The sequence below is a fragment of the Hemitrygon akajei genome, chromosome 6 (assembly GCF_048418815.1).
Source record: "Hemitrygon akajei chromosome 6, sHemAka1.3, whole genome shotgun sequence".
Taxonomy (NCBI): domain Eukaryota; kingdom Metazoa; phylum Chordata; class Chondrichthyes; order Myliobatiformes; family Dasyatidae; genus Hemitrygon; species Hemitrygon akajei.
This window is the reverse complement of record NC_133129.1, coordinates 144,118,872-144,135,873: the sequence shown is the minus strand read 5'-3', so window position 1 is coordinate 144,135,873 and position 17,002 is coordinate 144,118,872. Positions and strand designations below refer to the sequence as shown.

Below are 17,002 nucleotides of genomic sequence, written 5' to 3'. Positions count from 1 at the left end.
TGATTTGACAGCTATATTAAACTGATTTGGTAAAAAAGGAAAAATAACACTTAAGTAGGATAATGAGATTTTTCTTTGGATAAATGAATTAATGTGCTAGTAATTTGAAGATATCTTGGGAAAACATTGTCATCTGTGGTTCACTTGATTGGATCATCAACTTTTGACCAGAAGACTGAGAGTTCAATTATTTCTCCAGAAAGTTGAATACAAAAATGGAGGCTATGTTTCCGGACAGTACTAAAACTCGACTGCAGACTCAGAAAAGTTGTAAATCAGAGATTCGATCTGCTCTTCTGGGGTAGACTCAGGATTTAGGATGGGTGGCACTTTCGCCAATCATCTTTCTGGCTCTCAGCTTCACCCCACCCCCTCCGCTCTTCTCCTATCATTTCGCATTTCCCCCTCCCCCTCCTACTTTCAAATCTCTTAGTATCTTTCCTTTCAGTTAGTCCTGACAAAGGGTCTCGTCCCGAAACGTCCACAGTGCTTCTCCCTATAGATGCTGCCTAGCCTGCTGTGTTCCACCAGCATTTTGTGTGTGTTGTATATACATAAGATTAGCTTATATACATAGACTGATTGTGTGTACATAAAGTGATGCTAGATGCAGAAGTACCTGTACATAAGGTTACTCTGATGGGAAAAGATTAAGTGATGAAGTGAATCTTGGCAAGAAGAAATCTTCTAGGTAGCAGCATGGCATGTGAAAGCATAGTGGTACAGTTACTGTGTCAGTTTAGGAATGAAGGGTGGAGTGTAAGCATTAAGTCACGGTGCATGGGATGGGGAGATGAATGGTGCTGAGGGATTGTGGAGAAAGCTGTAGCTGATATGTATACAGTGATGGTGGGGTGAGTTAGTGGTGGAGGTGTTGATCAACCTGATAGCTTGGGAGGAAATAACTGTTTTTGAGTCTAGTTCAGAGTTCAAATTCAAAGTTCAAAGTACATTTATATTTGAAGAATGCAAGTGTATATATATGTACATAGGGGTTCGTTCTTGGATGCTGGGTACCCTCTTCCCTGATGTACAACAATCATTGGGCTTCTCATATTCAGAATTACTCTCTGATTTCCACATATGGATCCTCGTGGATTGGCATTGCCAGGGAGCAGGACTATGATCAGATGTTGACTGTCCATATAAATTGCAGACATACTGTATTCTATCTCGTGGGAGCAATACAGCTGCTCAGGAGGGCAAAGAATTTTGTTAGATATTGGTCATGTAGTACAGCTGAATAGCCCTTATCCGAAATGCTTGGGGTCGTAAGTGTTTCAGATTTTGGAATATATAATGAGATAGCTTGGGATTGCCATCATTTCTGACACTGAATTTCTGTCACCAGTAAGCAATCCTTACCATATACTTGCTCATCAATATGTGCTCAACAGTAAATATTATTACATACCATTAATATAATGACAATATCATGTGTGCCAGGTAACCAAAGCAGCATTGGGAGAATACTTGAATCAGCTGTTGAACATCAACACACACCAGCAGCTTTTTAGTCTCCATCTAAGATGCTGTATTTTCATTAAAATGTCACAGTAAACTGTATTTGTATTTTATTTCTTTTTTATGTTTCATGTCAAGTATAAAAACAATCAGCTTTGTAGACTTGTTCTGGTGTTAGATTTTCATCAGCGACAACCTTCACAAACTCATCAATGAATTTCTCTGATGCTTTGAGATCGGAAAATGCTTTAAAAATTTAATGGCATTGCTTTTCTTAAATTTCTTCAACCAGCCTGCTGAATATTTAAAATTACCTTCAATTTTCAGTTTGTTGTGATAGATCTCTGTTTGTTTCATAATTAGCATACTGTTAAGCGGCATATGTTTATCCCGACACTGATGAATCCACTCTTTCAATACCCAATTGAGATATTCATTATTTGTTTTATACAGTGTTTTTCTATCTTTCATTAAGTTCTGTTCATTACAGACATGAGATCATTTCTCAAAATTGCTTGTTGAGCGCAGAGACCTGCCATCGCGTGGGAATTTTCCATTTGTGGCATCATTTCAGCCCTCAAAAAATTTTGGATTTTGGAAATTTTTGGATTTGGGATTTTCGGATAAGGAGTACTCAAACTGCAATAGTTTTCTACCGCTTGGTCTCATTAGCAAGCCAGGGGATATTTTCATGAACATACAGCAATATTAAATTGAATTTGGAATCAATTTCAGAATGGAGTTCTTGAGGGGCCAATGCTTTGTGTTTAATTTTCTCTGGTAGCACATTTGGAAATATAATTACGTGGAACTCCTTTGTGCATTATTTTAACATGATCATTATCTTGTTTAAACTGTGTTTTCCCTAAAAGAATGAAATCTCCAAAAGCTCAGGTAGTTAATCATCCAGCCAATTACCGCCCTATCAGTCTACTCTCAATCATCAGCAAAGTACTGGAAGGGATCATCAACAGTGCTATCATGCAGTACCTACTCGGCAATAACCTGCTTACCGATGCCCAGTTTGGACTCCATCATGACCACTCAGCTCCTGACCTCATCACCTCCTTAGTCCAAACATACCAGAGGTGAGGTGAGATGAGAGTGATAGCCTTCGATATCAAGGTAGCATTTGACCAAGAATGGCATCAAGGTGCCCTACTAAAATGGAGTCAATGGGAATTAGGGGGAAAATGCTCCGCTAGTTGAAATCATACCTGACACAAAGGAATATGGTTGTGGTGGCAGGTGGTCAATCATTTCATTTGCAGGACATCACTGCAGGAGTTCCTCAGGAAAGTGTCCAAGAACCAATCATCTTCAGATGACCTTCCTTCCATCATAAGGTCAGAAGTGGGGATGTTCGCAGGTGACTGCACAATGTTCTGCACCATTCATGACTCCTCAGAGTGTGAAGTAGTTCATACCCAAATGTAGCAGGACCTGGACCATATCCGGGCTTGGGCTGACAAGTGGCAAGTGACATTCGAGCCATGCAAGTGCCAGGCAATGACCTTCTCCAACAAGAGAGGCTCTAACCCCTGACATTCAGTGGCATCGCTATCACTGAGTCCCCTACTATCAACATCCTGGGGGGGTTGCCATTGACAGGAAACTGAACTGGTCTAGCCATATAAACACTGTGGCTACCAGAGCAGATCAAAGACTAGGAATTCTGCAGCGGTTAACTCACCTCCTGACACCCCAAAACCTGTCTATCATCTACAAAGCTCAGGTCGGGAGTGTAATGGAATACTCACCACTTGCCTGGATGAGTGCAGCTCCATCAACACTCAAAAAGTTTGACAGCAAACAGTACAAGGCTGCCCACTTGTTTGGTATCCCTTCTACAAGCATCCAGTCCTTCCACCATCAATGAACAGTTGCAGCAGTGTGTATGTATTGGTGGAGTCATGACTGTCACGTGACAGCACTGCCCATTACCTGGTTGAAAGACATGCCACCCGCCAATCAAGGTTTGACCCCTCCTCGCCCATCAAAGCACACGTAACCATTGGCCCCTTCAGTTAGCCTTGTACTTGGCCTCAGGCAATTGGCCTTTGTTATCAGTTTAACTCTGCTGGCACTGAGTCATTAGCCTTCCTGTGAATTACCTGGGTGGGATCCTCCAGCCCTGCTGCACTATAAAGGGTGCCAAGTGTGCTGGACCCTTTTGCTTTTTTGCAATCCCTGAAGGATCACCCTGCTTCATTCCAGGCCAAAAACCTTAGTGGCACTGGAGAAACTATTGGTGAGTTGTGCATTGAGTAGGATTGGGAGCATTGATAATTGTCCCTAGTAGCGTAAGAGCCATGCCCGCACCGAGTCAAAGGGTGGCAGGTATCATATTGACTTTTCCCTTAGCTGTATGTGTGTGTATGTGTGTGTGCGTGTACATTGTTCCCACGTGATTTTACTATGTTTGTTAGTAATTGCCCGCGTGTGTTTTATTGCTGATCCTACTGCTGTAAATTGTGTGGGTATGCATGTTGTTTCTGTTGCCATTTTCCCACGTTTGCCTTCTGTGAATAAAATCCTTTACTATCAAGGCTGTGTGTTCAGAATCCTTGTCCTTGAGACCTATCGAATCTGTTTCCTCACTTACATCAGTGTACTATCTACAAGATGCACTGCAACAACATGCCAAAGTTCCTAAGGCAGCACCTTCCAGACCCACGACCACTACCATGTCAAAGGACGAGAACAGCAGATCCCTGGGAACACCACCACTTGGAAATGTATCACTGTTCCTTGATTGTCGCTAGGTCAAAATCATGGAATTCCCTCCCTAACAGCACTGTGTGTGTACCTACACCTCAGGGACTGCAGCGGTTCAACACCACCTTCTCAAGGGCAACTAGGGATGGGCAATAAATGCTGGCTTAGCTGGCGATGCCCACATCCCATAAATGAATAAATTAAAAAATCTACAGCAACATTCCTTTTCACAACTTGAGACATCTTCCTCAGTGTCATATTAACACTTTGTTCTTTCCTATGCCACGCACAGACTAGGGCAGTTGTGAAAGAGTGCTTGCATCTGGACAATCAGCCAACAAGAAATGAGTTCCATAGTCTTCATCCACAGCAGAACACCGCAACCATGCCAGTGGTTTTCAAGTATATCATAATAACTTCTCACGGATTGCCTCTTCCTAATACTTGGTCTGTGTCACTTTTCTTTATGTTATTTGCTCCCCAGGCTTTATTTTGACTGGGCTTGCCACTTCCTTTGCCTCTTCTTCCTCACAATTTGCATTTTGTCTTGGAGCCAAGAAGAGCTGAATCTTTTAGTTTCAAATGCAAGAAATGCTGAAAATCCAGAGCAACACTCAAAAAATATTGGAGGAACTCAGCAGATCAGGCAGCATCTATGGAAATGAATGTCATTGTTTTGGGCCGAGACTCTTCATCAGGACTGGAAAGGAAAGAGGATGAGGCCAAAATAAGAAGATGAGTAAGGGGGAGTAACGGAGTACAAGCTACAAGGTGGTAAGTGAAGCCAGATGCACTGGGGAGGGGAGAGAAGTAAGAAGCTGGGAGATCATAGGTGGAAAAGGTAAATGGCTAAGGAAGAAGGAATCTGATAGGAGAAGATAGTGGACTATGGCAGAAAGGGAAGGAGGAGCAACTCTAGGAGGATGTCATAGGCAGGTGAGAAGAAGAGAAGAGGAGAGAAGAGGAAAGAGGAGGGCCAAAGTTTGGAATTGAAGAAGAGGGAAGAGGGAGGGATGTAATTATCGGAAGTTGGAGAAATCAATATTCATGCCATCAGATTGGAGGCTACCCAGACAGAATATAAATGTTGCTCTACAGACCTGAGAGAAGCAGTAGCAGTACCATGGACTGAAATGCCAGAATGGGAAAAAGGATTGAAATTAAAATGGTTGGACATTGTAAAATCCTGCTTGTTGAGGATGGAGTGAAAATGCTTGACATTGCCATCCCCCAATCTACATTGAGTCTCACTGATGCAGAGGAGGCCCCATCAGGAGCACCAGATGCAGTAGACAACCCAAACAGATTTGTGGGTGAAGTGTTCCTCACCTGAAGAGCAGTTTGAAGCCCTCATTAGAGGTGACAGAGGAGGTAAATGGTCGGGTGTAGCTCTTCCACCTACTAGGATAAGTGCCAGGAGGGAGATTAGTAGGGAGGGATGAATGGACAATCAAGGGAATCATGGAGGGAGAGATTTCTATGGAAAGTGGAGAGTGGGGGGGGGGAAGGTAAAGATGTGTTTTGTGGTAGGGTCTTTTTGAAGATGGCAGAAGTTGCAGAGAACCATGATATAGAGGCTCATGGGTGACAGGTGAGGAGAAGGGGAACTCTGTCCCTGTTAAGTCAGCGAGAAGATGGGGTGTTCGCGAAATGGAGGAATGCAAATGAGGGCAGTATCAATGACTGAAGAAGGAAAGCCTGTTCTTTGAAGGAGGGCATTTCTGATGTCCTGGAAAGCAAAACCTCATCCAGGGAACAGATGCAGTGGAGAAGAAGAAAATGAAAAAAGGAAATGTTAGTTAGACAGGAGACAACATGGGAAGAGGTATAGTCAAGATAGCTGTCTTAGTCTCAACCTGTGATCTCTATTCTATGCCTGTCCCTCTGCAAAGTGCAACCTCTTGTATTCTACTTTGTGTTTTTCTTTTAAATGCATATATGACATCTCTGAACCTTAATGATGGCATTGCACAAAGAGTAGGACAAGGGAACAGAATTACAATGAAGATTCTTAGATAGAACTTGACACAATCTAAGTGAAAGAAACACAATCACCATCCTTTAATATCTACAATATGTTCCTGAACTCCTGCTAATTTCACTTAATAGTTCACATTATCAATATATTCTAATATTCTTAGAAATGCTGAAGTGTTCCCTATTCTACATTGAAAACTATGGCTAGGACCAATTTTCTGTCACAAAACATTATTATGTGGTTTTACATTATTTTAAAACCCAACTGTGCTATAAAATTTGTTAAAAAGAAGATCAAAGGACAAATGAGATTTAACTGTCAAGCATTTTACAAATAAGACAGCGCAGTAGAAAAGAGCTTTCAAAGCAGTGGCGGAGAACTGCACTCTGAATTAAAATAATTATATGCTTTTGAACGCAGTTCAGGACTATAGTGTGGCTACATCATTAAACTAATACCCTTAATATTACAGAAACAAAGAATGTATTACAGTGCTTAAAACGAAAGACTGAAAGCAAAATCCTACAGTCACTTTGTAACCCACAATTGTATGTTGGACAGGCAAGGATGGCCCGAAAATTACATTCACTGTCTAATACCCTTGAGCTGAGACTAATTCAATGTATTATGAAATGTGGAAAGAACGCTGTGGGTAAAAATTCCCCTAAACCCTACGATTTGTGAACTTTTCCTCTCTTTGTATTTTCCAACTATGCCTTAAATATGTTCTGAAGGAACACACTTAAAACTTTGCTGAAGAGACTGAACAGGAAAGCCAAATAAACTGATTTGTAGCTCTATATTTAGGAGCCAAATGAATTTCACCATTTTTAGCCAATCCATTGGGTCTAATCAGTGTCCTCAGTGTGCTACAATAAAGGTCAGGTTTAGCATATAAGATGAAGTAGACCTGACATGAATGAGATTTCCTCGGTTAGAACAGGGAATGACTGCAAATGTACAGAATATTGCAGCATCTGGGAGGAAAACGAGAATGTATGTCATATCATTCCTACATAGTTCTTGGCCAATCTACAATCAGGGATTAGCCATCATTTGGCAGAAGTCATAAAGTGCCAAACTACACAATTTGCAAGAGGATTCATAGGTTTATTATAGACTCTCAGAGTTAGACAGCAGGGAAACAGGTCCTATGATGATCAAGTTATCTAGTTGATCTAGTCCCATTTGTCTGCCTTTGGCCTTTATCCCTCTGGACCTTTCCTATCCATGTACCTGTACAATTGTTTTTTGAACATTGTAGTTTTATCCACCTCTACCAGTTCCTCTGGCTGCATGTTTCTTATACTCATCACCCTCTCTGTGAAGTATCCCTGTCCTTGATCTTCCCAATGAGGTGGTGGAGATAGTCGTTCTCTCATCATTTAAGAAACATCTAGACCAAGTGCCTGGATCACTAGGGCATAGAAGACTGCAGATCTAATCTGGATAAAATGATGTGTAGGTACTTAGAATAGGTAGCACTTATAAGGTGGGCCAAAGAGCCGGGTTCTGTGTTGTACAACTTTATGATTTTATGATTCAAGAGTTAGCTCGTGGAAAATCTGAGTGCATAGCATTCAAAATAAAGGAATATTGTTCCACTGTTTAGCTCTGTCATGCCTCACCTTAATAAGCATAAAATCCAAGCATGCCTGTGGTTTATAACCTCAGTGAGCAATGGTTTTTCTTTTATTGTCCATTAATATTGCAGACAGAGCTCTGCTGATCACCACCAAAGCAGTCAATAGCTATGAGCTGCTTTTTCTAAACCATGACAACTGCTAAGTTAATCATGTTTCAATGCGTAATGAATTATTATTTGAAGTGCAATTTAAGTCAGGATTGAAGTAGTTAAATAGAGAATTTGTGAGTTCTGAAAGCAATTATACAGAAGGCAATAGGCTGCAGTCAGCATGTTACATGAGAGTAACCCAATCACAGAGTTCGTGCAGTGCCTTAAACCACAAGGACAAAGGTCATTTAGTTTATTAACCAGTTGAACCCTGCAATTGGACAACCGGGCATAATTCACTTCGTAGTGAGTGTGTATTATACCATCACATTACGCAAGGTATTATATATCAAGGGTTAGAGGGTGAAGGAAAGATAGCGAATGAATGGAAGGAAGGGGTGAGGTAAAGGACAGAAATGGCAAAGAGGACAGAGGGGTAGGAGGAGGGAAAAAGAATGGAAGAAATCTGCAAAATAATAAAAACACACAATGTGAGTTAAAAAGGTAGGAAAATAAAGTGGAAGTGCCAGGCATGATAGAAATACAGCAAAACAAGTCAAGTGAGTGGATGAGCAGTGATTTGTAGTATAAATACCCAAATATTTAAAAGTGCATTCTTCCACTGTAATAGACTGACTCTGGAATATTCTGCAATGTAAATTGACAACCCAGGCAGCAATTTTAATGTGCAATAGTGAGAAGTTATCAAGATTTTCTTTACGTCAGCTCCAATAGCTTTAACTTTGGTTTGCTCACTGTCACCTAGGATATCTCTGTATTGCTTAGACTGGTGAATTATTTCACAGTATATGCCATATAACAAATACAAAACTGAGATCTAATTGAGTGGGTCAGATGGCAACTGACTCTGGAGGACAAAATTCAAGCACTTGTCATCCTCTTTGAAATCCTGATGTGGCAGATTTGATTTAGTTTTGTTTTGCGTGGGCAGAAACTGTCATTGCTTTATGATTTTCACACTTCACACTACTTGAGAATAAAACAACAGCTATGTTGTTGACTTGCATTAATTCTCTCAAGTGGGGAATGTGGAATTCAGCAATTACAATTGAAAAAACAGTCAAATAACCTGCTCTAGTCTTCCACCAAAGTAACCATGGACTGTCCACAAGGAAGAAGCCATGTGATACTCTTGCTTTCTCTTTCTTTTCTTAAGGAATAGTAGGGAATCTTAACAGAGAAAAGGAAAATTATCTCATAAACATTCAGCCTATTGTATATTTTATTTCATTCTTTGATTGCTCTTCCTTCTTCCTTGAAGGCACTGACTCATAATGCAGATATCAGAAGCCTTCAGAACATAACTTTATATATGATCTTTGATGGTGATGGCCATCAGATTATTGAACACAAACGATGGTAACCTGATTCAGCTCTCAAGCAGTATGCACAGCCAAAGTCAGGAATGGGAAGCCGGACTAATTATACTACTTGCCAATTGTTGCAGAACCCGTGGTTATTGCAGCTGAGAGCAGCTAATTCAGCACAGGCCTGCAACTCAATCTGGTCTGTATTGCAAACCAAGCAACTGAATTGTTTTATGCTAATTACTATCCCTATTAAGATGTATCCTATTCCAGATTACTTTTAATGGTAATCACTGTAGTAAGAAGAAAATTCAAACAGCATTTTGGGTGTGCCCTTATATTTCCTTCATGTATTTTCATTGTTGTCTTGGCTTCTGTTTTGATTTAGCTTTTCTTTCATCACTGGGGTTTTGTGTAATTCCACCTTAATCTTCATATTTATGCTGTTACCAATTTTGAATAGACCAAATATCATACATACTTAAGTAAATTTGTTACAGATTTCGTCTTTGCTAGTGTTTAGTTACATCATTTCGTTCACTGAGATCAGAATTGGTTAACACACAGTGCTGCAGTTTGGCACTGCATGGCACAAGTTTAATTCAAAGGCAGTCACGTTTCCTTTTTTTAATCAATTATGCTGGGATTTGATTTACAGGTGATGCTCCAGTTCTGATAGTTCATCCAGTTTCTCATTGTGATTGCCAGCTGAGAGTTTCAGCAATACCTATGATCATAATGGACAATCAGACGTAGTCCCAAATACTGATTTTCTCAGAGGCTCAGAAGAATTTCTGCCTGACTTTGTGCCCCCATTCTGTTCCAATCCCCAGCTTCCCCATCTCCCCTCCTTCTCATAAACCCATCATAGCTCCGCTGTCTGACATCAGTTGTAATAGTCCTGCCACAAGCATTTCGTAGTCAGAGCCTTTTCAGAACAGATCAATGATAAAAGATGGATCCTCCAATGTTTGTGTAGCTCCATTCTACATTGGAAAGTGTACATATCAACAGAACCATCAGGTAACTGATAATCTGTACAGTCTGCTGTCTGGATACAGCTCAGCACAAATAAACTGAAGATCGGTTCACAAATCAACTTCACATTTACATAGTCATGTATCCATACATCTTTGCAAATCTTTAACCTCTCAAATAATTATTGATTGGGGTTCTGAAATACAGTGTCTGCCAACCCCACCCAAGCACATCCCTGAATCAAAATTGTATCCAGGACTGGAACTCTGTTGTTGAATAAATCTACATATCTGCTCAATGTGCAGCAACACATTCCAATGGAGCCATTCTCTTCTAAGCTAAGTTTATTCTTAAAATTTCAATTTATTTTGCGATACCCATTACCAGAAATGTTGAGAAAAACTTTGTACTTGTGAGGGATATACAATATTGAAAAATATAACAGTGTTTAACCAGATCCTGCTAATGATGCAATAGTTTTCACTTGCAGAGAGTATGAAAGCCATGTTTGTTGGATGTAATGGAAGGTGCAGTTATTACATCTGGCAGTGATATTCATGATTTGAGAATGCTTGAAAAAATAAATAGGTGAGAAGAGAAAATACTTGATTGGGCATGAAATCAATAAAGGAAATTCCGAAAAGTGTTTTTTAGTCCCCAGGTATTCTTCAGCATTGACATCTGCAACTCTAATGTATAGAAAAGTTAGTGCAAAATGCTTTTGAATTTAAGATAAAATAATCTCTGATATTTTCCTCTAGTGTTTATCTAGCTATCCTGCAAGGACTAACAGGTACGGTCTCTCAGGTATGAGGAAAGATTGTGTAAATAAGTATGCTCCCCAATTTATATTAACACAAGTATGAAAATTAATTTGAACTACTCACTGGTCAGTTTATGAAATAACTATTCCACCCACATAAAAGAATTGCCTTCTGTGAGATATTTCCCAGAGAAACTCTTAACAGTTATTTAGGTAGCAATAAATGGTTTAAATTTGATCAGGGACTGATGACTCCATCTTTTATAACTTAACTAGAATAACGTATATAATCCAATTCTCTGTTGCAAACAGAGTTGTTGACATGTTTAATGTAAATGGGTTATTTATATAATAAAAAGCAAAGACATTTTAACTGTTAGAGTAAATCAAACCTACAGCTGGTCTAGAAATGTTAGCAACACTTTTAGGTGAAATCAAGAACCATGTTTTTGCATTCAACTTAAAATTTCTTCTCTATTTCGTAAAATAACTTGGTTCAAATTTCAGAGTATTAAGTTTTGCCCTGTTCCGTATCTCCTCCATTTCCCAAATCTTCATGCTCACCCCATCTTCCCGCTGCCTTAACAGTGATAGAGTTCTTCTTGTTCTTACATACCAACCTATGAGCCTCCACATCCAACACACCCCGGGAATGTCTGCCATTTCCAAAGGGATGCTATGACCAAACCTTGCTTCCTCCAGGATTCTCTTGTCCTTTCATCCCTCTCCACCAGTCTCCCTCCCATCACTTATCTCTGCAAGCAGCCAAAGTGCTACACCTGCCTATTTACCTCCTTCCGTACATCCATTCAGGGCCCCATACATTCCTTCCAGGTGAGGCAATACCTCAGCTCTGAATCTGCTGGGGTCATCTGTTGTGTTCAGTGCTTCTGATTTGGCCTCCTTTACGTTGCTGAAACCCATTGTAAATTGGGTGGCCATTTCATCAAGCAACTCTGTTCCATTTGCCAAAAGTGAAATCTCCCATTGGTAAAACATTTTAATTCCGATTCCATTTCCCGTTCTTGTTCCAAAATATTGGTCCATGGCCTTGTCTTGGGCCACAATGAGGCCACCTTAGGGTAGAGGAACAAGACCTTATATTCCATTTGGGTAGCCTCCAACCTGATGGCCTAGATATTGATTTTTCCTTCTAGTAAAAAAAAATACCCTCCTCCTCCCTTCTTCTTCTATTCCCCACTCAGGACACTTGTAGAAAAGTGGCTCAGGGAAAAACATTTTTTTACGGTAAAATATGGGGGAGGGTTCAACAGAGTTTTCAAGCTCACAAATGTAAAATAAAAATAATTAAGACTGAGTTGAGGAGAAACTGCTTTATGCAACATTTGGTTGAAAATGGAAATATACTGCCTTTAGATGTGGTATACTGTGGCCTTCAAAAGGGATTGGTTAAAAATTGTTGGAGAAGAATTGCAAAAAGTAAGAGCCAAGGGTGGAACTAGTAAATTGTTGGCCTGGACATGATGAGCAGACTGACCTCCTCTGTAGTAACCATTCTATGAGTCTATGATAACTGATAGCTAAAATAGTGAAGAATTTGCAATTAGCAGTAAAGCAACATTCATTGTTTTTTACCTCCCTAGAAAGAGGTGCCAATCTCAATTAGGAACCTCACAATTCGGCTCCACATGTTGCCATTAAAAACTTAGAGCCCATGCCACAAGATTTGCAATTTTCATTTAAAGGGGAAAAAAACTGATCCCTAGCTATACAACTAACCAGAATATTAAGTGCCAAAAAGCAAACCAGCCCTAAATTACAGATTAAGCGGCAGGGACACGCTGCTAACAAAGTATTAGTATCAGATTTAGAATCAGAATCAGGTTTACTATCACTGGAATATGTTGTGAAATCTTGAAATACGTTGTTTTGTGACAGCAGTACATTGCAATATATAAAAACCGTAAATTACAATAATTATATATATATGACACACAAAAAGAAAGAGAAAAAAGAAAAAAAAACAAATAGTGAGGTCATGTACATGGGCTCATTGTCCATTCAGAAATCAGATGGAGGTGGGGGAAAGGTTGTTACTAGAACATTATGTGTGTGTCTTCAGGCTCCTGAACCTCCGCCAAGTGATGCAGGAGATGGCTACTTAATGCCCTCCCTGATCTCCTCCTGAAGTTTTCAGTGAGCACCATTTAACATAAACATTCATCTGCTGCGTCTCCCTGGGGTGTTTCCGTAGTACAGACCAGAAAGTGCCCCACACCTTGTGATTGGTTTCAATAGCCTTAAAGTGATTAGTTGACGTTAAATTGTGAACAGACTTTATTTCACGAAGACTGGTTCTACATTTTCTTGTAACATCATTTTAATCCATATCTGCTATTCATAATTTCATAGCTCCAGAATGATCCCTAACAGTCTTCCAACTACTATGTGTCAGTAGGTCAAAGTCAGGACAAGGAGGAAGAACAAGGTAGCAACAGAATCTCCGGGTATAAGGGTTCTGTAAGAAGGATCACTCCAAATATTAAACAGTTCTGCCTGGTTCTTACCTTACAAGTTTCTTATAGCTGTAAGAACTCTAGCGTGGTCATAAATTGTCCCCACCCCCTCCCCCTGATAGCTATAGTGTCTCCAAAAGGAAGAGCTCAAACAATCATTCTATTTCTTTCCCTATCTCAAAATCAGCAGCTGTTTGATGCATATTGTTTTGTCCAGGGACAAAAAGAATGATGAATGAGCGGCAGGCCTGTAGATCAACATGTGATTCCTTATAACTACCATGCAGCTGTATAAAAGATTGCTTTGGCCAGACTTAAAGTGTTGTGTGCACTACTAGTTCAGCCTATTTCAGGAAGGATATAAAGCCTTTGGAAAGGATGCAAAGAAGGTTTGCCAAATTGCTGCCTGGATGAGAGGATATAAATTATAAAGAAAGGTTGGACAAACTTGAGTTTATTATGTTTTGTGACTCCATTGCTATTTCTTCCTGCTCTATGGTAATAAATTGAAAGGTTGGAGCACACCAGCCAGTTTTGGCAGAAACCTTTTATAATAATTAATAATTCCTAAAAATGACTGCAACTGTAATACATCCTTTGGTCTTGTGGCATTCACTGCTGCTTGAAGTTTCTCCTCACACCTGTATAAATCTTGTGCATCAATGGATTGACCACAGTAAGTGATACTTTGTTTAAAGAATTCACGATTGTTGCATTGTACTCTGAGCCCATAAGCTTCCAATCTTTTTAATACTGTCATGAGATTTTGGAGATGTTCCTGATCATCCTTACCAGTAATAGTGATGTCATCCAGATAACACTGAGTGCCCGGGCAGTCTTGCAGAACCTGGCCAATAGATTTCTGCCAGAGTGCAGCTGCAGAAGCTACTCCAAAAATAAGTCTATTATAGCAATAAAGCCCTTTGTGAGTGTTTATAGTGAGAAACACTTTGGATGCTTCTTCCATCTCTATCTGTAGGTAGACCTCTGCCAAATGCACTTTGCTCCAGAAAGGTTTACAGAGATATCCTCCATCCTGGGCAGAGGGTATTGATGCTGACCTTAAAAACACCACAGATCCTGATGGACCCATTCTTTCTTCCTACTGAGACCATTGGTGTTGCCCCTGGGCTGTAATGAACCTTGGAAAAAGTTCATTCAGCCTCCATGCAATCAAGCTCACTGGCTACTTCATCACGGATGGCAAAAGGAACCAGATGGGCTTTGCAAAACTTGGGTGCGGCATTTTCATTTAACACTATTTTATCCTTGATACATTTTCCAATGCTATCCTTTAATACTGCTTTGGCATCATCCAGTAATTTCTTAATTCTCTTTCGGTTGGCTTCATTGCAGGAAACATAGCAAGCAAACTGTGGATGGGTCTCCAATCAAGTTATAGTTGTCTCAACCAATCACAACTCCACAATACTGACCCTCCTAATGAAGCATTTTGGGTGTTGTATTTAAATGTCCTCCCCACAGCAGTGTTATCTTTTCTCCGTTATAAGTTCTTAGTTGGATATCCACAGGCTTTAATTCAGTGTCTTCGAAATGCCATTCAAGTTTATTTTATGGAACAACCAAGCCAGTATCCAATTCCATTTTAGTACATTTGTTGTTCACTTCTGATGTAAGCCATATCGCTTATCTATTGGGCCAGGCAGCATCTATAGGAAGAAGTACAGTTGATGCTTCAGGCCGTGACCCTTACTCAGGTCCTGCATTTTCCACCAGCATTTTGTGAGTGTTGCTTGAATATACAGCATCTGCAGATTTCCTCGTGTTTGCTTTTCTGTAGTTAGTCTTCACATTGTAAATCTCAAGTGTATCCAGTCCTGTGTCATTCTCATTATTATCAGATTTTTAATCAACAGCATGCAGATTAGTGCACATTTTGAAACTGCAGCTTGACTTTTTAGCTTTTTCTCTTTCCTGTGCAGTTCATTTATTTTTATCTGCCAAACATGCTCTTTGTATGTGTCCTACTTTGTTGCATTTTCTGCAAGTTTCACATTTAAACCTGTATTGGTCCATTGTATGTGTGCCCCTGCCAGAACGGTAACACAATGTGTTCAGCCAGGCCTGTTTCTGTTTTTGCAATTTTGTTATGCTTATTTTCATTCTTGACTATAACTCAATTGTATCTCCGAGTGCAGTTTTCATTGATCTAGTGATTTCAACTGCTCTTTTAAATGTGAATTGTGCTTCAGTTAGGAGCCATTTTTCAATGCTTTCTTGTAGGATTCCACAAACAAAACCATCCCTCACTGCATCATTAAACCCATCAATGAACTGTTAATGCTCAGACAATCTTGTCCAAAGTTACATATGCTGAAATAGACTCCCCTTCCTTTTGATTCCACTTATGAAATCTAAAGCATTCTACAATCAACAATGCTTTCAGTTCTAAAAGTCCCTGCATTACTTTCACAATATCAGCAAAGCTAATTTTCACTGGTCTGGTTGGACTAGTGTGCTTAGAACTGAATAAAACAGGCACACATTTCTAATTGGCTCTTCCATTTCCTTTAAAATACTGTTTAATCCATTCAGTACACAAAATCCAGTTACCTCTTGTCCAATCGAGCGTCTATCTTTTCGATGCAGCCAGCTATTTCTGCTTTTTTTATTCATGATTATTATCACCTTGTAAGCTCAGTTTATGAACCCGTGAATTTGTCCATTTTCTGTCTTTTTTCACTCAAGCATCTCGTTGCACTTCAACAGATAAGTAGTTATCTTGGGTTCCTTTAAAACTTACTCATTAACACTGTTATGTGTTTTAACTCCAAAACATAAAGCTAATCATAGAAGAAGCATGGGGAGACCAGGAGAATGTACACTCTTTGTTTCTTTACTTTAGTGAGGTGCATGCATTTGACATAGTGACGTAATGACATGTGCTATTCACGTACTTTTACATATAACCCATAATGCATGATGTAAGCAACAAATCATGCTAATCAAACAATATATTTTCACTACTACTCAAATGTTACTGAAATATTAAATACACAACAGAGTTGTTCCCCTTGAGTATCAGAGGCTGAGGGGAGGACTCAATGAAGATTCTAACAGGCTAATAGATGAGACATTCAGGATCTTTTTCCCATGGTAGAAATGGGAACTTGAGGATATGCATTTAAGGTAGGTGGTTGAAAATGTAAAGGAGCTACACAGGGCAAGCTTTTTACAGAGAGTGATAGGTGCCCAGGACGGGCTTTTGGGGGCAATGGTGGATGCAGATACAATAGTGGCATTTGAGAAGCTGTTAGATAGGCACATGAATATTCAGAAAATACTGAGCTATGGATCATATACAGCCAGAGGAGTCATATTTGGCACAAACACTGTGAGCCCAAGGCCCTGTTCCTGTGATGTAGTCTTCTATGTTCAATAGAAGTGAAGAGTCATGCGATTGGTCTGGTTTGTGGCTATTTAAAATGATCATTGAACTTTTGTTAACTGCTACATTATTTTCATCTTTCAGTTATGTGGGGCCATAATTTGTTAACGACATATAAATGCAAAATATAGGAACATCTAAAGGAACATTTG

At 39.8% G+C, this 17,002-nt stretch overlaps 1 protein-coding gene across 1 annotated transcript in view; it reads left to right on the top strand.

Moving 5' to 3' along the window:
• The window catches only part of LOC140729555 (ethanolamine kinase 1-like), a 422,765-nt gene that overhangs the window by 404,182 nt on the left and 1,581 nt on the right, over positions 1-17,002 (top strand). The window lies entirely within an intron of this gene.